The following is a 24,222-nucleotide window of genomic DNA, read 5'->3' as shown; positions in this document are numbered from 1 at the left end:
CTATTAAGAATTTGTTGTGGGCCTGGAAAGATGGCTCAGTGGTTATGAGTTAAGGCTGCTCTTCTGGAGGACCCAGGTTCAATTCCCAGCACCTACATGGAACTCACAACCATCCATAACTACAGTTTCAGGGGATCCAAAGCATTCTTCTGGCCTCTGAGGACACCAGGAACATATATGGTGCATAGACATACATGCAGACACACACCCATAAACATAAAATAAAATAATCTTTTGAAAAATTAATAATAAAAAAGGCATATATTGTGGCTGTTCTTAGAGCCCAGAGGTGAGAGGGTGCATTCTCTGCTTCACCCTCTGCAAAGCCAACAAGTTTGAGGATGATGTTAGAATTGTTGCTAACTTTGACTGTTTGGGGGAAATGGACAAAGGGAAAAGTCTGCTGAAGAGGGAGGGAAAAACAGGGATTCTCTAAAGTTATCTCAGCAAAGGTCCAAAGTTCTCTAGACAGAGTCCATCTAGACTCTCCCCTGAATTCTTAGTACTTCTCTGGAATGGGGCTATACACACCTGACAGCCTGCTCTCGAGACTGCAAATCTGGGCCATGTGGTAGATAGCTTGTTTTAAGTTTTTTTTTTTCTTTTTAAAAGAGTTATTTATTATTTTATATGTTTCTGTGAGTGCCTGCATATATGCATTTGCACCATAGATATGCCTGCTAATCTAGGAATCTAGAAAAAGGTGTTGGATCCTCTGAAAGTGGAGTTACAGACAGTTGTGACAGCCTAGGAACTGAACCTGGGTCCTCTGAAAGACCAGCAACACTCATCTCCACTCAGACATTTTTTTAAACCTCCAGCTCTATTTTTCGCTTATTTTGAGCAATCTGTCCAGTGGCTGGACTAGTTTACACTCTCACCAACTGTAGATAGGGTTTCTTTTGTCCACATCCTTGTCAGACATTTTGTTTTCATTTTTAAAAAAGATTTATTTATTTTGATTTTATGTGTATGGGTGTTTTGCCTGTGTGTATGTCTATGCATCATGTACATGCAGTGTCCACTGGAGAATGGATGAAGGCATTGAATCACCCATGGAGTTACAGATGGTTGTGAGTTGCCATGGGGGTGCAGAGAACTAAACCTGGGTCCTCTGTAAGAGTAGCCAGTGTTCTTAACCACTGAGCCATTTCTCCAACCTATTATTTGTTTTCTTAAGGAATGAATGAAATAGAATCTTAATATAGTTTTAGTTTAATAGCCAGTAAGGCTGACATACCCATAACATGCCTGGTTATTTAACCAAAGGATTCTAAGCCAACACATCATAGAGATATTTGCACCTCCAATGTTTACTACAACACTATACATAATAGCTAAGTTATGGAACCAACTTAGGTGTCTAACAACAGAGGAATGAATAAAGAAAATATGGTACATATACACAATGGAAATTTTTAGCCATAAAATATGAAATTATGTCATTTTCATAAAAATGATCATAGCTGTACACAATCATATTAAACAAATTTTGCCATTCTCAGAAAGACAAATACCATGTTTTTTCTCATTTATGGTTCCTAACATTTATATAAACACATGAAATAATGTATGTACATACGACGTGAGAGTCCAAGACAAACAGTCTAGGAGAACAAGGGGAATAATTGGAGGGGGAGAGTCAAGAAAGGGAGAGAGGACATAAAGGACAGGTGCTCAAAGTGCATTTTTATACCCAAAAGAAAATGAGCACACATGACCATGTTTCGTGAATATACATAATGAAAAAAAGTGTTTTACAGATCTGTGTGTATACATACACACTTATGTGTGTGTGTGTATATATATAATAGAGAGAGAAAGAGAATCCGATTCTGTGGCTGAAGAGATGACTCAGCAGATAAGAGCACTGGCTGCACTTCTCAGGCACTAAGGTTCAATTCCCAGCATGCACATGGCTGTTCCCAACCCTCTATAACTCTACTTTCAGGGGATCTGATATCCTCTTCTGGTCTCCAAGAGCACCAGGCATAATCGTGATATATATACAAACACGCAGGCAAAACACCCACAGCTGTAATACAGTAAGTTTTTAGAAGAAGAGCACAATTCTGCCATAGATCTGGAAATCACTGAAGATATTTGCTGTTTGTTACCAACTTGTTCAGAAGCCAAACTAGGTCCCAAATCTCTACCACCTATTGCATTTGCCCTCAACCTCCACTAAGAAGAGAGGAAAAATGTGTGAGGAAGAGGTTGGTAAGAAAATGACCAATACTAGCCGGGCAGTGGTGGCGCATGCCTTTAATCCCAGCACTCAGGAGGCAGAGCCAGGCAGATCTCTGTGAGTTCAAGGCCAGCCTGGTCTACCAAGTGAGTTCCAGGAAAGGCGCAAAGCTACACAGAGAAACCCTGTCTTGAAAAACCAAAAAAAAAAAAAAAAAAGAAAAAAGAAAAGGACCAATATAATGGCAACAGCTTGAACAAAAGCAGCAAAGAAGGAAGTGTGAGGATAAATTCAGTCAACATATGGACAAAGCCAAGTACATCTCAGAACTGAGAAGGGTTTGGTCAGATCTGACCAAAGCCAAGGTGATGGTGGTGTGTACCCACAAAGGAGGCAGTAGGGGAAGGCAGAGGGACCTCTTAGTGACAAGGACACTAGCAGTGTCCACAGTGTCGCAAAATGGGAGTCAAAAGATCTGCTTCTCCCAACACACCCTTTTCCTTGAGGTTTCCATATTTTAAAAATGTGTGGAACTTCTGCTGTGCCAAGTGCCATGTGGGGCTTTTAAAGGATCAAAACTGAATTACAACAGCCTTAGGATGAGGAAATCAGCACAGGAGACCTATTCTGAGAATCCTAACTCTACCAATCCACCTTCAGCACTCAGCTGACTGGCTCTGCAACCCTACAGTAATGAAGGACAGCTGGGATCTTCACAAAGCATTGCACGTGTTCATTGCAGATTGTTGAACTCTGATGAACTTGGTTAAGATTCACTACCACTGGCCTGGTAATCATTCTACTTTTTCCAGGTGAGTAAACAGGTGAAGAAAATGTGATAAAGCGTGATTGATTTCCTATACTACCCAAGAAATTAATTGCATATGAGAGTTTAAAATATGGAAGTACAATATATAATAGTAATCAGGGGGTATATTATCTTGTCCAGTTTTAATCAACCCTTGACATATATAAATAGAGATTTAACTAGTTGACTGATTAGTTCTTTTTCAGTTTGTATGTTTTCAAGTGATTTGTGATTTTTTTAAAAAAAGTCTTTCTCTCTTTCTTTTACGAATCCCTGGCAAGTTGACATACATATGGTGAACATATGGCCTGCCCCTAATTGATTTAATTCAAAGAGGACCCAGGGGAAAGCTCTGAGCACTATCTGTTTGAGAGCTTTGGGGAATGTTTATTTCAGACTGAAGGGTGAAAGTGTGATACCATCAGAGCGGTGCAACCGGAACAGGCAGGCATTACCCACACATGGCAGGAAGCAGCGAGGGAATAAATCACTACAAGTGTGATCCAACTCTCTGAACTGGCGCGCGAGTTTAAAAAGGGATGATGCCTATTTCAAGGAAAACTACATACATTTCAAACACTGAATTTCCCCCACTTGTAAAAACATCATTTCTCAGGAGGAAGCACATTACCTAACTAACCAGCACCGCTAGCACACACGTGCGTGTGCACGTATAGACACATTTAGAAATCAACTTGCCTACATTTTGAAACAGTTCTGCATTTGCCTAATGAATCTTCCCCCTGACAGAGATGATTGTGTAGCTCAACAACTGCGGAAGAGATGACTTGGTGGCTTGCATTCCTTCCCACAGGCTGCTATAAACAAAGCCATGTGTACATTGTCTGTTTGCTAAATGGTTCCTAGATGATATCAATCCAGCTGCAACTAAACCAAAACCAAATTTAGTGGACCCTCTTTATTGCCCTCCCTGGCTGGGCTGCAGCAATAAAGTCGAATACCTGTCACTGGCTGATGATGAACTTACTCATCTGAAGTTTATTGGAATATTTAAGAAGGACGGCAAGAGTAAATTGTGAATACATGGCACCTGGCCAGGGCCTTTTTTAGGTTTTCACTTATTTATTTCTTTTGTGGGTAGGGGAAGAGAGTGTGCGTGCAAAAATCAGAGGACAACTTACAGGAGTGGGTTCTCTCCTGCTATCATACGGGTTACAGGGATTGAACTCAGGTCGTAAGACTAGGCAGTAAACACCTTTACCCACTGAGCCATATTGCTGGTCCATTTAATAGTGTTTTTACATCAGTAATGCCCTACATTCAAAGTTTATTTTGCCATGTGATGAAAATGAAGAATGTGCCAGATACATCAGTACTTCTGAGTCAGGCATAAGAAATCTATAATTGATAGAGTCATTTATATATTAATATTCATTTGTAATATGTATTCAATATATTATATTCATGATACAGTATATGTATGGATATATTGTTTATGCACATGTACATGTGTTTGTATACTACAAATATATATATTTTATATGTTGTAAATATATGATGTATAAAGATGTGTTAGATATCACATGTATATGTTATAATGTATTTTATTACAAAGATGAGCTATACATCATATATTTTAAAGGTATATAGTGTCTTGATATGTTTTATATATATATTTACACATATATAGTTATATATGTGTGTCTTTCAGTTCTTATTTTGTTTGCCTCTTTCATAGCATCTTAAAAATTGGGTAATGGGCATAAATGTCACAAGATGTTAGTAATAGTACTAGTAATAGATACAGCTTCTGTTTATGGGATTTATATATGGTGATATTTTATTTGTGCTGAAATGTGATTTTATTTGTATGTTAATAAATAAAGTTGCCTGGGGGTCAGAGCTAATAGCAAACCATAGCAAGAGCCGAACGGTGGTGGTGCATGCCTTTAATCCAGATCACATGACAGGCAGATCTGTGTGTGTTCAAGGATACAGCCATCATGGAAACACATGTCTTTAATCTCAATACCAACCATAGAGACTTGGAGGTCTGCATAGACAGGCAGTGACAAGGAGGTCATGTGTTTGGGTTTACATGAGAAGACAGAACAGAAAGTCAGTAAAAAGACAGACACACAGGAAGTAGGTCTCTTTCTCAGGGGAAGGATGGCAGCGGCAGTGGGTGGTAAGAAGGAGGTTTTAGTTTCTGCTCTCAGCTACTGCTCTGACCTCTGGGGCTTTTAACTCTGCATTTGGCTCTGTGTGTATTATTTAATAAGATGTTACATCTACATTTATACACACTTTAGGACATGATGCAACTATGTTTCCACCTAAGCCTGTTGTCTCCTTTAGTTGTGATAACAACATCCTGAGAAGGATCTTGTTATTCTCCAGATCACAGATTTGGGATTTGAAGTGTGAAGAGGTTAGAGTGTTTGGGAGCAAATAGGTACTAAGACAGCACGGACATGATGTGCTGGTGGCCACTGAACCTGTCCAGCTGCCTTCAGACAGCAGGCCAGAACTGGCTGAGCGCTCATCGGAAAGACTGTGCCGTTTGTGTTTAAGTGGCATGATTTCATTCACTCCTTTCTCACTTACCTCCTTTGTCTTCTGGGAGTTACTTCAGTCATTTTCAGTTGATCGGGTGAGTTGGTAAGGGCCCTATAGTCCTAAATAATAAAGCAGAAGGGGTGTGATATGGACCTCAGATTTTAAAAAACTCACCAGAGTCAAGAACAGAGTGAGAAAGAGCCAGAAGGCATTTCTATGACGCCTTTGCCCTTTTTGTGTGTGTCTGGAAATTTCTCAGAAAAATTACTTTACTCTCAATCATCAAGTATTGAGTCATCTTCAAATCCTTTCCAATGGATTAGAGTTTCATGGCTTTGACTCTGAAAAAAAATTACATATTTTAGAAAATCATACTAAGAGATAGCCTTGAGATCTGCTCTGAGATGTGATCCCAAGCACATGAGGACATTTTGATGTCTTATAAAGTAGCAGTCAAGCCTGAGGTCATACATCAAACATTCCCTTCTTGAAGCTTGTATGGTCATAAAATCAAGAGAATAAGAATAAAAGACCTGATAGATTTCTCTCTTGAGTATTATGACAAATCATATTTTGTTCTACTTAGTGGCACCCAAAGAGGGAGAATTAATCCAAGCATTGTTTTGGAACTAAATGCTAGTTCATATATATTTTACACAATGGAGGTATAAATACTTGTAGTATCATTCCCAATCAGCTAAAATTTGAGCCTCCATAGTTCCTGCAATTGCATGTGTAAGTTGGACACACACTGTACCTTTCAGAGTTTCTGCATGGCCACGTCAAAATGACCTAAGTTAATAACGCAAAGGCTGCAGACTCGTGGAAAAGCCTTTCCTGGCTACCTAAGGTGTCATCTTTGAGAATGAAAGCTCAATTTAAGTCCATCCCCTTTTACTCTTTTTACAGAATTCTTTCTAACCCCTTCCCCATGAACTTCTCTTTAACTGCATGCCCAGTGTAATAATCACTGCAGGATTTTCTGCAGAGCATAGTTTGCAATATCCTTTTATCACAGGCCATGGCAGCATGCTCGAGCGGCTCATGATCTGAGATTTGAAAACGAAAGCACAGACTACGTAAGTGACAACTGAGCAGCAGGTTGTTGTTATTCTTTTCGGTTTTTGCATGGGGAGGGGCAGGCACCACTCAGCTCCAAAATGAATCACACATGGAGGCTTATACTTCATCATAAATGCCCAGCCTTAGCTTCTTTTGTTTCTTGCTAGCTTTCCTTAACTTAACCCATCTGTCTTTTGCCTCTGGGCTTTTCTTGTTCTCTTACTTCTGTAAATCTTACTCTTACTCCATGGCTCACTGTGTAGCTGGGTGGCTGGCCCCTGGAGTCCTCCTCCTTCTCTGGCTCCTTGATCTCTCCTCCCAGATTTCTTCCATATATCCTCTCTGCCTGCCAGCCCCGCCTATCCTTTCTCCTGACTTGCTATTGGCCTTCAGATCTTTATTAGATGTTTTAGACAGGCACAGTAACACAGCTTCACAGAGTTAAACAAATGCAACATAAACAAAAGTAACACACCTTAAAATAATATTCCACAACAGCAGGTACTGAGCACAGTGTTATCTGTCAATCCATGGTATCTTAAAGGAAACAGAATAGGAATGAACAACACAGGGAATTCACACAACAGGGGCTACTGGTCCTGATTACCACAGTCCTCCTACTAAGGAAGGAATATCCACGTTAATATTTGCACCCTGGACAATTGACATTCTCCTTTTCCCATACATTCTCTACCTTTCACTAAAACCCATATGTTACCCAGACAAATTACATGTGTTGAAGCAAGATTTGTGACCCCAGGAACGTCTTTGCCATATCTGAATGACCTATGCATCCAACAACATTCCCTATAGCAATGGGTAGTTGAGCTTCTGGAATTTTCTGTAAGAAGCACAAAGCATATTACTATAGCTGATTTATGTGTGTCAGACAAGCAATGTCTGAAGTGCTCTGGTTTTCTGGTCACATGAATTGAATGGCTGGGGAAGGGGCATGGAGTTGAGATGTCAATAACCAGGTTCCAAACCTGGATTGGACTCTATTGTGGAATATTAGCTTAAGATGTGTTACATTCATTTTTGCTATCAAATATTTGTTGATGATGCAAAGATGTGATGCATTCTTTTATATTGCATTTGTTTAACACTGTACAGCTGTGTTATGTTGCCAGTCTAAAACACCTGATTGGTCTAATAAAGAGCTGAATGGCCAATAGCTAGGCAGGAGAGGGATAGGCAGGGCTGCCATGTAGAGAGAATAAATAGGAAGAGAAGTCTAGGCTCACAAAATGGGGAGTGAGAAAAGGAGAAGGAGAGGAGAATGCTAGGCGCCAGCCACCCAGCCACACAGCCAGTCATTGAGCAAAAAGGAAAGAACGATATATAGAATAAACAAAGGTTAAAAAGCTCAGAGACAAAACGTAGTTAAAGAGAAAGTATAACTTATGTTAGAAAAGCTGGCTAGAAACAAGCCAAGCTAAGGCTGGGCATTCATAAGCAAAAATAAGTCTCTGTGTATTTATTTGGGAGCTGGGTGGATGGCCCCAAACAGTAAAATAAAACAACAACAACAAAAACCCAACTTCAGGACTCTAACTAGGTCCCCTGTATACAGGTTGTTCCTGCTGCAATAGTGAGCGAGCACTTTTAGTGAAATTATTAAGGCCACTCCACATAGTTAAAAGGAAGGTTTATTTTGTGGGGTAACTTACAAATGAAGGGATAGGCTACAGGGTCTGGGAAAGGTGTAGCACAGTCTGGCGGGTGTTCTCTGGAGAACTCTTCACAGTCTACCTCCAGCGTCCAGGGTCCAGGAACCAAGAGAGCTGATGTAGGTGTGACAGTTACCAAAGCCTCAATGGGGGTTGGAACCTCCAGGTCAAAGCTGGAATGGCTACCCACTACAGAGCACCTTCAATCACTTGTGTTTTAATGCTCTACCATAGTTCAACACACCAGGAAGTCTGAGATCTCAACCAGGCAAGGCCGACGGTAACCTACTCCAATGAAGGCTGAGAGTTTCTTTGGAATTCACTTGATATTAGATACCTTGAAGAATATTTCTTTGAAGAAAATGATTTTTGCTATGTTTTTAGAAAGTTTATCACATGATCAACTCTCAAATCAACAATACTTTGTAAATTTTTTAAACGAATTATAAATGCTCATAGACCAATAGCTCAGGCTTATTACTAGATCTTTTAAGTCAACCCATATTTCTATTTATGCTTTGCCACGTAGCGGTACCTTTATTGCATGGGACATTCATCTCCGGCTCCCTCTGCATCTGGCTGATGACTTTTCTTTCTGCTCTTCTCCTTCCTATCATCCTTAGTTTGGTTGCCCTGCCTGTATTTCCTGCCTGGCTATTCGCCAATCAGCATTTTATTACACCAATTTGAGTAACAAATCTTTACAGTGTGCAAGAAAATTACTCCACATCATAATGTAGAAAGAATGACAGAACTGGGAAGTTGTCCTAGCTCACCACTATAGCTCTGGTGTTGTCCTTTTATTTAATTGTTGCTGCCTTGTGTGTGTGTGTGTGTGTAAATACTGTAAAGGTGTAACTATGAGAACGATGGGCAAGCCTTCCACTATACTCAGCTTTACCTTCAGTTTCACAAATTTGCTCCAGTAGATACATAGTCGTTAGCAAGAAGAGATTAGGCAGAGGGACTCATTTTTATAATGACGAAGGACTAGAGAAAACACAAAAAGATTATTTTGTCTGATTGAAGCTTTATATCTAAATAAATAGAATTCATTTACTTAGATAAATGAAGTGGCAAGATCTAGCGTTACCTAGGGTCCTCAAAGAAAACATCCAGGAGCTTTTCAGAGCTATTTGGAGCAAGGTGATTCACCACCTCAGCCAATGGGTGATGTACCAGCATCAAGAAGACTGAGGCCTCAGAAGTAGCTTAATAAAAGTCACCACCCAACAGAAAACTGCCACTGCTTGAGGCCCTGGACACCACAGCATCCTGAAGTCTTTGTTTGTCTGTTTGTTTTATTTTGTTTGGGAGGGCACAACAATGTAAGATAGTATTTTCTTGAAATTTACATTTAACAAGGAAAGTAGTTTTTCCTTCCCAATTCAAACTGCACCAAATAAATGTTCTAAAATATTTCACACAGTGTTTCATTTTGTTTTGCTTTATTTTTCTCATTCTCTTAGCACATGAATTATTAAAGGCACATAATCAACTATAAAATCCAGTTTTATCCCAAAGTACAGAGTCTGGCATGCTGGAAACTTTGAATGTTTCCCAGTTGCCAAAATGATGAGAATCCATGCTCTAGACACCTGTAAATTCCAAGCAGAAATAGAGGCAGCCATGTTCATCTCAGCTATATAGCTGCCCTTGGACAAGGATCAAGTGAGCTCTCCACTGAAAGTGCTCTCTGGTGTGAAAAAAAATGTCAGTAGCACTGTGTGAGGGTTAGTGTCTCAAAACCAATCTTCCTGGTGGAAGCTTTGAAATGTAAAACAGTTCTAGTGGAATCTGCCTTCATTGAAGCTAGGAGAATTCCTGTACCTGGCATGCTAACCTTGCTCAATAAACCCTTTGTGGTTACCAAGGTTACTGCAGACTGAGCTCTGTAGCCTACGCAGCCCTATCTTTGTATCTTTCCTCCTGTTCCTTACAGATTTTCTGCCTTGTCAAAAATACTAACTCCAGAGAACCCCCACAGTGTACTTTCTCTCTCTGTGGTGTCAACTCCTCCCCGATGATGTGGGAGAATCATATATATATATATATATATATATATATATATATATATATATATATATATATATATATGATTATATATATAATGTATTATATATAAGATTATATACTTATAATCCCCAAGACATTATATACTTATAATCATATATATGTAAATCATTTATTTTTATTTTATGTTCATTGGTGTTTTGCCAGAAGTCTTGGATCTGGAGACAGGTATGAGCTGCCATTTGGGGGCAGGTAATTGAATCTCAATCCTCTAGAAGAGCAGTCTGACCTCTTAATGGCTGAGCCATCTCTCCAGCTCCCGACATGGGAGAATCTTAATGCAGCATACTGTCCTTGACATAGTTTTAGTATCAATGACTTTCATTCTCAAAACTTCTCCATTTGGGAGGATAAATTACATGGTATCTTTTCTAGATCTCACCATGCTCCCTTCCTCCTTCCATAATACTTATTTTTGTATCAACAAACATTGCATCTCTATGCACGCACACTATTGCTCTAAATGTTGCAGAAGCTAGAACAGGGGAACAGAGTTCAAGCTTCAGCTTGATAACAAGGTCCTATCTCAAACCAAACCAAACCAAACCAGCCAACCAACCAAAAAACCCAGCATGAATGTTCCAAATTCCTACTCTATCCATGCTCTTCCTTCAAAGCACTAAACATCTCGATTCCCTTGTCTATTTGATTTGAGATTTCTTCTAGAACCACAAACTCAAGAAGGATGATTCAAGTTATCTTCTGTTTTCACAATAGCACTGTATCTCTCTCTCTCTCTCTCTCTCTCTCTCTCTCTCTCTCTCTCTCTCTCTCTCTGCAGAGAGTTGAGCCTGGGATCTGCTGCATGCTAGGCAATTGCTCTATCTCTGGCTGTGTCTCCAGCCCCCACATTATCATTTCTACTAAAGGTATCCCACAAAGCTCAAGATGAAGTTATACTGCCAATTATCTATTATGTCTCATTAATTCTTCTGGGTCAGGATGTTCCAAACCTACATTCTGCTTTTCCCTCCACCAGAAGCAACTTCAGTTCCGGTCTTCCCTCAGAGACCATTTCAAAACATTTGGTCACAGCTGCTCAGAAATTAACAGTGACTCCCAAGAAATAATAAATTAACTTAAATAACTATCCTGGCCTTGGGGGTCTTTTATATTGTAGGTTCAACTTAACTTATTGATCAAAAAAAAACCCTTGATACTCCATTGTTTTATCATTCAGTAGATGTGTTTTTTGCTTTTCTGTTTTTTTGTTTTTTGTTGTTTTTTTCCTAGACTTCATGAACTCAGTTACCTAGATGACATCCTGTAGTAATAGAAACTGTTATCCTAACCTTCCTCCTTTTTCTTGAGAAATGGTTTCTGACGAGAAGGACGGACAAGCTGCGTGTAGCAGCTACTGAACAAAGGGTGGCTAGCAAGAGTCTCCTCTGTCATCTGACCATTGGCTGACTCATTTTTCCACCATCTAAAACTGAGAGGAAAATTCAGGTTTTGAAGTTTTTCAACTTCCAGAACATTTAACAATGATTATCCATTTTTCTACTATATTATATTCAACACACTGTTCTTTTTAAGAAATAAAAATAAAAGTAAATGTCCTCCCAAAGACATGCTGTATTGCGAGAAGGATCTGAAATTCTCCCGCTTTTGTCCTCATCTGTGCCATTTCTGCAGCCTGGAATGTCATCATCCCCGTCTCCACTTTTGAAATCTACCCATTCGACTGTCCATTCAAATGTCATTTCCTTAGAAGGACTCCCCCGCAACCCCAGGGAATTCTGTTCTTTCGCCTCCATCTTTACCATCATGGTCATCATCCAATACTTTTAGAACTCTGCAATGGCCTCTACCAGATCCACCTCTGGTTAATCCCACCTTCCAAGGCACTCACCACAATGCTGCCACACTGATTTTAATAGACATGAACCTCAACACAGCACCCCCAAGCAGAAAAGACTGTAGCAAGTCTTTCCATAGACCAACAGAAAGCACTCTCTTCCCTGTCCACCCGGATAGTTTCACCTAGATTCAGCTCCGATGACATGAAACTGCTCTTACTACTCCAGAAAAAAAACAGTTCTTCTTTGAGTATACCAAATGATGCTTATGTTATTTTACTTGTTACAACATATTTACTCCTTAGCTTTCTTCTGTGGTTTCTATCGGATTATCAGTCCTCTGGAAATGGGAGATGGTGAAGTGGTTAGGGACACATATTCTGGAAACAGAATATAGGTTCAAGTCCTAATCCTGCTACTCACAAAGTGATCTTATATGTCAGTTAGCTAGTACCACAATAATTTCATACCCGTCAACCACAAATTACCAAAAACAGATATGATATATGACAATTGACTTTTTTTTTTTTTTTTTTTTTTTTTTTTTTTTTTTTTTTTTAGTTTTTTGAGACAGGGTTTCTCTGGGTAACAGTCCTAGTTGTCTGGGAACTCACTTTGTAGCCCAGGCTGGCCTTGAATTTACAGCCATCCACCTGCTTCTGCCTTCTAAGCACTGAGATTAAAGGCATGCACCACCTCTGCCCGGCCCAACAATTGACTTTTTTTAAAATCACAATTTGAGTGGTGTTTCTGTTGATTTTGGTCACACTGTGGTGATTTGGGCTGAGCCTGTCCATGAAATTCTTTTGATGTGTCAGCTAATGTAGCTGATCAGTATATGTGCATACATACACACATACACACACACACACACACACACACACACACACACACATACACACATACACAAAACATCAAGTGAAACAATATATACAACGTTTATTGTCTTTTATAAATGAGTTAATGTGATTATAAAAAAATCAAAGTTGAGATCTTGCAAGATATGGTATGTTAATTTCAAAAGTCACTCAATTATTTATCTGTCTTTATGCTCTCCCTTTACAATGTGTCATTGCATCACCTTCTACTTAGACTCGCAGTCTGTTTCTCCATCCTTTGAATTTCTGTTAGCCTGTAGCAAATATGGCACTGTTCTGGTATCCAGCTTAGGGTTAAAGAGATCATGGATAGCCCTTCACTGCTACTGAAAATCTGCTATGACCACGAAGACAAGGCCAGAACAGTACAGTGGAGGATGGAAGAACTAGATAGAAGAAATGTGACATCTCACTAAGGTCATCCCTGATCAGTTAGACTCAGCCAACACATCAAAAAGATGTGTGGACCAGACTAGCTTTATGGCCAACACTTCAAAGCTTCCCCAATAGGAGGAGACTAGCCCCTGTAGTACTCTAGCTGCCATTGCAAACAGCCTCTAGATGAGCATCTACACAGAAGAGGTTCCATCCCATCACTAGAAATTTTGTTTATTTGTTTGTTTGAAGTTCTGGATATCAAACCCAAACCCTCAAAAAAGCCAGTGTTTTACCACTTTCAGGTTTAAGAACCAGTTTAGTATATATAAGCCCACCCCCAAACCAAATCAGCATACTTGGCTTTGATAAGGCCAATCTGGTGCAGAGATGGTGTAGTAGTTTGAATGTAATTAGCCACTATAAGTTTGTAGGGAGTGGCACTATTAGGAGGTTTGGCTTTATTGGAGTAGGTATGACCTTGTTGGAGGAAGTATGTAATTGTTGGCGTGGGCTCTATGCTCAAGGTATGCCCAGTGACACAGTTCACTTCTTGTTGCTTGTGGGTCAAAATGTAGAACTCTCTGCTCCTTCTCTAGTACCATGCCTGCCTGCATGCCGCCATGCCCCACCAATGATAATAATGGACTAAACTTATGAAACTGTAAGCCACCCCAATTAGATGTTTTCCTTTATAAGAGTTGTCATGGTCATGGTGTCTCTTTACAGCAATAGAAACCCTAACTAAGACAGAAGGGAACCAGAGCTCAAGGAGACTGGAATGGATCTAGTCATGGCCTAGAAATTTAGTCTGGAAGACCTAGCTTGGAGTTTGGGGCTGGAGTTCTGGAGATCTGCTTAGTACTTGTCACTTTTTCTTCACTCCTCTCCTCTCTCTTCTTTCTTCCTTTTTCTTATGGTCACAGATCGTAGTAGGCCTGTCCAGACCCAGACCAGGCCATGGCCTATGCTCACCCAGGGTCCAGGTTCATCCCCGTATACCACAAACTCTCCTCTGGACTCAAGTTTCAGGCAAGGACTTGATCCAGAATCCATGCCAGACTTCATGAACTTGGTTAGCTTAGAGGCCAGCTCTGATAGGTACAGTCTACCCCAATACCTGACCAGTACTCATACACATAGCCCATCTGACCCCCATGTAAGTCCTGAGAAATCACTGTCAGAAAGTTTCCTCAGATACTGTCTCTAGGCTTACAATTACAAATCTAATGAACAGGTCAATCCTGGTAGATCCAGACTCAGTGCCCAAACCACTAGTCCCACATATAAGGCCTTTGACTTGCTAAGCAGCTGTCCTACAAGTCTGTCTGAGGACTCCACCAGTAATTTCACTTCAGATCGTGCCAGATGGCCTGCCCATAAAGTCTGAATGGACAGACTGGCAAAGGAATCTGCCTGAGAAATAATTCTATAAAGACTAGGACAAGTCTTACCTCTTCAAATGTGCAGGCATCCACTTCAGACAGTAAGAAATGTGGAAAACCAAAGGGATACAACAGAATAATCCCCTAGTAGGTGACCGCAAAGAAATATAGTAAATATGGATTTCCAAAATAATTCAAAATAATTTCTTTTGGAAGATCAACAACTTTGAGAAAGTACAGAGAAACAATTCAATGAAATCAGAGAAACAATAAGTGACAGAGCAAGAGATTTAGCTGGTATATTACACACACACACATACACACACACACACACACACACACACACACACACACACCCCACAAACAGAAAATTTCAAGCTGAAATACAAAATTAATAAAAGGAAAAATTCTGACAGAAAATGACACCAGGATTCATCAAGCATATATTAGTTACTTCTCTGTTGCTGTGATACCATGAGCAAAAGCAACTTATAGCAAGAAGAAGTTATTTGCATGTTGTTCTAGAGGGAGAATTCACAACAGCAGGATAGACATGGTAACAGATGGCCAGAGCAGGAAGCTGGCTGATCACATGTCAACTGCACACATGAAGAAGAAAAAGTGAGTAAGAAGCAGGGCAGAGCTAAAAACCCTCAAAACCCGCCTCAATGACGTACTTCCTCCAGCAAGAGTCTACTACCTAAAGGTTCCATAATCTCCACAAACAATGTATACACACATGCATGTCCTTCTAAGCTGCCCAACACTGGGCATTAGCACTATTGACCTTGTCACTCTTTAACAGATAAGGATCAGAGGTGCAGGAAATGGTCACTTGCTCTAGCTGTGTCTTGCCCAGGATGTGGTAGACCTGGAATTAGCTCCTCCCATCATATGCTTCTGGAGTCTGGTTATCTTTCTGCTTATTGAACATGAATTTGACCCAGTTCCTCTATGATGGGAAGTCAAGTGGAAATGGCTAAATGGCCCTTGGGACCAGGTTTCTACAGTTACCATGTTGACAGGAACATCCACTTCCAGTGCCAGCTGGTGCCCTCTTCTCTTCCCCAGGAGCATATATGGGAAAGGCAGGAGGTGGGGGCAGAAGCAGAGCAGGAAAAGTCACTGCATTCTACAATACAACACTTTCCTGACCCCCCCCCCATAAGTGAAGACAGAAGAATTTTAAACACAGTAAATGCTTTCTAACTAATTAACCGTGAATAATTTAGGAGGGTTTTTTTTTTTTATGACTGAGAAGCAAATGCTCTAAATTATTGAAAAGAATTAAGGAAATGACTACAATGTAATAATCACCAATTGTCTATTGTACTAAAGGTGACAGGAAAATAATTCACCACCCTGCACACAGTCACCTCATGTCACTTGGAACTCACTGAATTTGTGTCTTTTTTTTAAAAATTAGTATTCATTCTTTCCCTATTGGGGTGTTACTTCTTTTTGTTATGTCTGTAAAGGGGTCATTTTTTCTTAAGGATGAAAAGTTACATTTTTGAACATGAATATGACACAGTATTTTTGGGATAGGAACTGGCCCCTGGGTTGCCTGGCTACTAGAACACTTTGAAAATGGACACATAAGATTTGAAAAATCATGCCGCAAGTATTACATGAGATAGTCCGTAATCTGAGAGCCCCTGATGAGTACATAAATACAGAAGGAGATTTAGAAATATAGTACTGGAAAGCCCACAACTCAGTAAGAAATAAATGTTATTTAAATTTGTATTTAAAAATCACTATAACCAATAGTAATGTATACAGACTCCCATGCTGAATTGTTCAAGCTGTGTTTATATGACTGGAACAATACTTCTACTCTTACACACTCTACTTAAACCATGGCTGCTTGATGCCTAAACCAAAAGCTATTAGTCTCATGTATTTATAAGATAATTTTGTGGGTTGCCTTGTTTTTGAAAAATAATTTAGTAACATGAAAAATGTATGAGAATCCAGGCATATAGGCTTTTCCTTGTACACATGATGTCCATGACAGTGCATCCTCTAGTGCGCATTCTTCTGTCTGTGCACAAACAAGAGCTTACATTGTTTGGAGAACAAGAAGATTTTTGAAACATGGGGCTATGCATACGAACATGGTAAGTTGTCAAATAGCCCAAAGAGACTGACCCACACCGATGGCAACACTATCAGCCCATGCTTGAGTAAATAGACTTGTAGATTGAGATCCACAGGCACGCACGCACCGATACCCCAGACCAACGTGGGCACAGGCGGCTCTTTATGTCTCCCCGGACTTGGCTTTTGCAGCTGCTGTTTTCTCAGTGTTGTCTCGGGGCAGTTTCCTGTTGCCATAGCTGATGGCCTGCCCACGCCTGCCTGGGCCTTTCAAGTGTCAACACTCCCAGGCCGGCTGCAGTGGTCAAATGCTTGTTAATGAGATATAGCAGCTGGGTAGGGGCGAGCCACTGAGACGGATAAAGGAATGCCGCTGGTGCAGGAAGCAATGCCTTTTGAATCTTTTCAGCAGGGTGAAAGCTTTCAAATCAAAGAGGGTATGTTGTATTCATTAATAAACCCGAGTTCCCATGCAGTCACATTAAAGGCAGCAGTTTAACTTTGCATCAGACAGGTGAATTTCCCCCAGATTTTACCCTGGAAGACAATGAACGAGAAAACAAGGCTGTAGCTTGGGACAAAGCAGCACTTCCGTCTGTGGGGCTGCCCCGCACTGCTGAACCAAGCAGAGGCCACTGCTTTCTTTTTCAATTTATCCCTTTGTCCGTGTATTTGTGTGTGTGGGTGCACGCTCGTGCGCATGTTGCAAAGCTCATAGCAACCACTCCTGCTCTCTCCTCTCTTCAGGCTCTCAGTCCAAGCACCCTGCCCACCCTCCCCCCACCCCTTTTAAAACCTGACTATCAAAAACAGAATTAACAACCTAACAACTACTTGTGAAGAAAAAAAAAAACAAAACCACATAGGCATGGATACAGGGCCATATGGCCACTGGCTCAGATGAAGCATAGCGGTGCACCCCCACCCATCCCAACCTATTACTGGGACAATTTCTCCAGGAAGCTGTGGGAGTTGACAGTATCCTGAGACAGGGCTAACAGCTGGGAGAAGCCAGAAGAAGAAGAAGAAGAAAGAAAAGGCATCTACAGCATCTAACAGACAAGGAATCCTGAAGAGACGATTCAAGGAAGTGTCATTACCTTTGAATTCATTTGCTAGAAAATTGGGCCCAGAGGGAATCTCCCTAGGTCAATAAATAGTCTCAGAGATAAATTATCTATTTTGGGGTTGTTTGAGGAAATCCAGTACGAACAACATGATCCTAGAACCAAGGATATATGGTTTAGACCAACTGCATACAGATATTATGTTTCACGGTTTCCATTTTTTTCTTAACAATCTTATTGATGAACTAATAATTGATCAGGCTTATCCAATCACTGTAAATCAAGGACAATTCCTATATATTATCCTAGTAACATTTGCAACTGCAAGCAATCAAGAAATTAAGAGGAAAGGCATTTTTTTTTCAAAGCTCTTCAGTTTTTCAAAATTTTCATAAGCTATTTTAAACATCAAGTCTTATGAGGTCTTGCCAATTCAGGATGGGAAGATAAATGAAAATGCCATTTATTGTTGCTATAATGTGTCAGACACCAAACTAGACACTTTAAAATGAATACGTATAAAACAGGCTCCTAGGGAAGGGGAGCTGGCTCCATGGGTAATGTGCTTGCCTCTCAAATGAGAACCTGAGTTGGAGCCTTAGAGTTCACATAAAAAAGCTGGGGGTAGTGACACATGTCTGTAATCCCAGCTCTGGGAAGGCAGAGGTGAGCTCATCCCTGGAGCTCACTGGTCAGCTAGTTTAGCCTACATGTGAAGTTACAGGTCACTTGAGACTCCCAACGTTGTCTACTGATCTCCACTAATGCAAGCAGGCACACATGCACCAGCAAACATACCTGTACCCTTCCACACACAAGCACATAAACATGAACATATGTATATGAAAAGCACACATCATTGTACCAACATTCAAAATGCTGTGAAGCCTTCTTTACTGAGCAAGACCCTCAGCTGGGCCATGGTGGAGCACGCCATTAATCCCAGCACTTGGGAGGCAGAGGCAGGTGGATCTCTGTGAGATCAAGGTTAGCCTAGTCTACAGAGTGAGATCCAGGACAGCCTGGGCTACACAGAGGAACCCTGTCTCGAAAACCCAGGGGGAAAAAAGCCCCTCAGTAGTGGAGTGTTTGTATCAACTCTCCAAGGCTTCAAATTTCACAAGAGGAGGCACATCTTCCGTCCTCTTGGTTTTACCATGTTGACACTCAAGCTGGCTGATTCTGTCCTTATCACCACGACCTACTGGTAAAGCCTCCCAGAAGAAGGGGCGTCCTGTAATTTTTGGGTTCAGTGCTGTGTATAAGTGTATATGTGCGTGCATATTGGGGGAGGGGTGCATGATTAATAATCAGAAAATTCTAAAGATGAAAAGAGCGGGTGGGCTGCCATGAAGCCTTCATTTCTTTTAAATTTAACAAAGATGTCTCTGTGAGGTATGCTATGTTTACATTCCAGAACTTAAGCAGTTCCCCAGGGTTAAGTATCCTTAAAGCTCCCAAGGATGGGATTAGAACACAAAATCAGAAGCAAAGAGAGTCGAGTCTGGAAAAGTCCTTGATTAGAGTCTACAGGGTTCCCTGTTCTCTCTCCAGACCCACTCTATCTTCTCTGCCGCTCTGTCTTGATAACTTCCAGCCAAACACTCTCACGTGGGTCCCACCAGCACCAGTCACTACCTCCTCCTGCTCAGGGTCGTTCTGCTGTCTTCGAATTCACTGGAGCCGAGTAGTTCCCCAGAAAAGCAAACCCCCAAGCACGCACAGCCATCAAAGTTTCTGCGTAAAACAAAACAGAACCCTTGCTCCCCAGAGCGCACGTGCACTTGATGCAAGCTTGGCATTTGGGAGGTGGCTGCGTTTTCTTCTTCCCTTTCTGCCTCCCTCACACTGACTCCTCTTTATGCCATATTTTCTCATTCCTTTGATTTTTTTTCCTTAAAAAAATATTTCAAGTGACAAGTAAGTAGCCCCTTCTCAAATAAAACCTGCAATAACATGCCTGGATTACATTAAAGAATGCTGGAGGGGATCCCAAAAACCAGTGTTTGAACAGTCAACCTGACAGCAAGCTAGGACCCCATTGAAAGAGCTCCTGTTACCTAGCTCCCTGGAGCTAATCAGTGTAATCCGCGTGACAATACACTGTCAGACTCCAGGAACCAGCAGCCATCTCAGCAGGAGGGGGTGACCAGAGAGAGCCACTGGAGGGTCCAACCCTTTGCTAGCAGCCCTCGACAAGAGATGCCCTTGCCTCTGGCTCTGAGGTCTCACAGATTGAGCTCTTAGAGTTAGTAGAGCCAAGTAGGTAAGCTTAACGAGGAGACAAAAACCAAAGCAAAACCACAGAAAGAGATCGACAGTCAGTGTCCAGAGCCCAGGGAAGAAAGAACAGCAAGAGGAAACCAGGTGGACAGAAACAGAGATGGGAGATGTCTGAACCAGCCTCAGCATGTTGAAAATGTTTCCAAAGGAGCCCTTCTACTAGGCTAGTTCCTCCCCAGCCGTGTGAAGAAAAGTGGAGGAAGAGAGGAGAAATTATTGAAATCTATTAAAGGGGAGAAGCCGGCTGGACTATGAGGGACACTACGGTGATATTTTATTTGTACTGAAATGTCGGATCTCTGTGAGTTCAAGGACATAGCCAGCATGAAGACACACGCCTTTAATCTCAATACCAACCATAGAAGACCTATCTAGGCAGTGACAAGGAGGTCATGTGGTTGGGTTTACAACCAATGAGAAGGCAGAACAGAAAGTCAATAAAAGGACAGACAGACTGGAAGTAGGTCTCTTGCTGAGGAGAAGGACAGCAGCGGTAGTGAAGGGTAAGGTTTTAGGTCTTAGCTACTGCTCTGACCTCTTGGGCTTTTAACTTTGCAATTGCCTTTGTGTTTCTTATTTAATAAGACTGTTCATCTACAGGACACCATGTCTCTGAAGATTCTTCAAGCAATCAGTGTCCACCCACAGAGATCTTTCTCTTTCTTCATATGATGAAGAGCAAGAATCTAAATTCACTTGAAAAGCTCAGACACCATTTGTCCCTATTGAAACAGCAGGTTCTGTGGCATTTGTTAGATACAGGTTATATAAATTGAAGAGCTAGGGAAATATGAAAATGTCCACTAGCCTGATCCATGTGCATGTGTTAGCCCAAGCTTTGTCTCGGAGGAAATGACCCTCAGTATGGGATATTCCATATGGGCAAAACCTAAACCTTAGAGGAGCTGCTCTCTGTCTTGCTGGAAGTGCTTGCTTCAATTTGATATCTCCCATGAAATTATATCTTAATGTCAAAAATCAATAACACAAATAGGTTTAGACAATTAGAAAAAATCCCTTAAAGAGAAAGTGAACTTTTCTGTGGCTACTTAGCCCATTTCTGAGCATTTACTTGAAAGCTCTTTATACCATGTGACTCCAAGAAGAGGCTTTCAAACACATAGATCTGTTACCCCCTCCCCAAGGGAGACTTCAAGAGTAGGTAGCATAGTATCTGTCTCAACACCAACTACAGCCTTATCAAGTCTCTTTATTCAACACAAATCTCTCAGTGTCTGTGACTGACATTTCTCTGAAACAACACCTTTGCTGTTGGATTCTTGTTTAAAACTGTTTAAACAAAAATAAAGATATGTAAAATTCCACTCAGAAAATAGAGCCTAAGAAACTGGGCCTGATGTAGAAAACCACTGTTGTTTATATTTATAGCTTGCAAAATATGTCTCAGGAAAAAAAAGGGGGCATTAAAGGCATAGAGAAGTTGAGAGAAATTTGGAATTTGGAGATCAACAGATCTCCAAATGGCTTCTGTATAATGTGGAATGAGTTTTCCTGGATTGGATAGCCACGTGGAAAATAATATCTAATGGCTTGACTAGCAAGAAGGTCCTGTTGACTATCAGTAAAGGATATGGTTAGATAACTATTTCTTATCTCTTGTTCAAAGCTCTACATCAAAGGACTATTATCGGCTGCTCAAGTGGACAGCAAAGCTTTGCAATGCCTTAGAGCACTCCAGTATGAGCAAAACCTGAGAGCTTCCTTTCTTAGGGTAAAGATGGATTTGTTGAACACTGCAGAGAAAATGGCGCCATTCTGGTCTCAGTACTGATGAGTGAATAGGAACAGAGGAAGTCTTTAGGAAACAGAGGAATGTAATAAGAAATCAGAGTAACAGTATGCTTGTATGAGTCTGAATTCTAGACTGGAAATAACAGAAAATTCTAAATAGCAGAATCATTATATCTGTTCCAATGGTTTTCTTAATGGTTCATTTGTCCAGCAGGTATGTGTTGAGCAGTTCTTTTGCACAAAACTCCATTAATGTGCTAGCAAAACACTAAAGAACAAATCAGGTGGGAAGTCTTCCCTTATGGAGATGATAGCACCCTAGAGATTATGACCTTGATGCACAATTAATACAACCATGCTGGAACCATAAATGTTGGTTTTAGTCGATTCTGGCCATTCTTTCTAATGACATGCATTTAAAATGTTAAGCTAAAACCTCAGAGTTGGTTGGGGCAATGGAGATGTCCAGTGAGCAAAAGTTTTGCTTTACAAGCATGGGAACCTGAGATCCCTATCACCCACTAAAGTCAAGCCTAGTATATGTCTATAATTTTAGTATAGGGTAGAGAGGAGAGAAATAGGCAGATCTCAGAGACTTAGTGTCCATCCAGTCTATGGTCTATTAGAAGTAGTGAGCTCTAGATTCAGTGAGAGACCCTGTCTCAAAACATAACATGGAGGGCTAGAGAAAAAGATTTCCAAAATATATATCCAGCCTTTAGATGTTGACGCATCAGCAGGAACACCTGTACACACACACACACACACACACACACACACACACACACACACCACTCCAAACCTTGCAATTAATCTGACTGATAGAAAAAGGAGACCCTTTATGTAAAGAATACTATTACTATTAACTGTATCTTAGATGATGGTGAGTGTGAACATACTTGCAGACGTGTATTGGTGAAATTATTAAGGCCACTCCACGTAGTTAAAAGGGAGGTTTATTTTGTGGGGTAACTTACAAATGAAGGGATAGGTTGTAGGGTCTGGCAAAGGTATGGCGCAGTCCGGCGGTGTTCTCTGGAAAACTCTGCTTGGTCTACCTCCAGCGTCCAAGGTCCCAGAACCAAGCAAGACCTCTCCTCTCGATCCTTGGTCTTCAGCTTCCTCCCTCAGCCCTGCCTTGTGGGCATGACCATTACCGAAGCCTCAATGGGGGTTGGAACTTCCAGGCCAAGGCTGGGATGGCTACCCACTACATCTCCCCCTTTTGTCTAAATAAGAAGCTTCTAACCTAATATAAAACTATATACAAAGAAAGAAATGGTTATCAAATATTGTCCAGGAGTAATGAGGGATAATGACCTAGATAAGTTGGAATTATAATAAATGCAAACAATATCAAGCAAAAAACACATACTAAAATCCAGGGAAGTCTAGAGCGTGGGTAGGTGGCATGTTACAAAGATCATTCCAAAAGGTGTCCTATCCTAAAGAACCTGAGTCTAACACTTAATATATTTTATCTAAGATATTATATATGTATATATACTAAGTTGTAACTATAACTGCTAGTCTTCAACCTCATCAAAGACCTGAGAAGGAATATAATAATACCTGAGAAATGGGAGAAGGACAAAGCAACTTTCAGGAGTCTTGCAAGAGTAGATAGAGACAGCTGGCAGCCTGGACAGTCACCTAATGTTTCTCAGCATCATTGGTGCATTCAAATTGGCTACAGGCCTAGAGTATCTGACAGACCATTTTCAGAAGCAGGAATTCTGAAAGACCATCTTACCCTGTCTTGGCAAAGTATAGTGGTCGCTTTCCTTGTGTCCCGCTTGTCCAGAAAGGACAGCATTTGTACTGTCAGCAGTTGAGGCAAGGGCAGTTCTTTGCCCAGTAGGCCATTTTGTGCCAAGAAGACAAACTTCCAAATGGAAATGTCTTAGAAGCCCAACATTCTCTCAGGATCAAATTGGTGCTGCCAGGAGCAATTGTGTCTCACATCAACAGAATTCTAAGTTATTTAAATGCCATATTCTCTAGGTCCATGAAGTGTTTGAAGATTACCTGTCCATCTGACCTATATCTTTATAAATCTGGATAACCTAACTAACATAATTATAGAGATGACAAGCATAGGTGACAATAAATCTATAAGTCTTATCTACTTAAACAACCTAAGGACTAAGGCTTCATATAAATAAGGCAAACAGTCTGTAAGCAAATGTACAGTAAAAGGACAATGACTTTAAATTGTGACAATATACAAAATATCTTTAACAGAGGTAGGAATGTATA

The 24,222-nt window shown here is 40.7% G+C and overlaps 1 pseudogene; it reads left to right on the top strand.

The window, feature by feature from the left end:
• The first annotated feature begins 15,311 nt into the window (after window positions 1-15,311).
• Window positions 15,312-21,111, top strand: LOC118590794 (annotated as a pseudogene).
• The last annotated feature ends 3,111 nt before the right edge of the window (window positions 21,112-24,222 follow it).

Source organism: Onychomys torridus, chromosome 9 (assembly GCF_903995425.1).
Source record: "Onychomys torridus chromosome 9, mOncTor1.1, whole genome shotgun sequence".
Taxonomy (NCBI): domain Eukaryota; kingdom Metazoa; phylum Chordata; class Mammalia; order Rodentia; family Cricetidae; genus Onychomys; species Onychomys torridus.
This window is presented reverse-complemented; position numbering and strand designations above follow the sequence as displayed.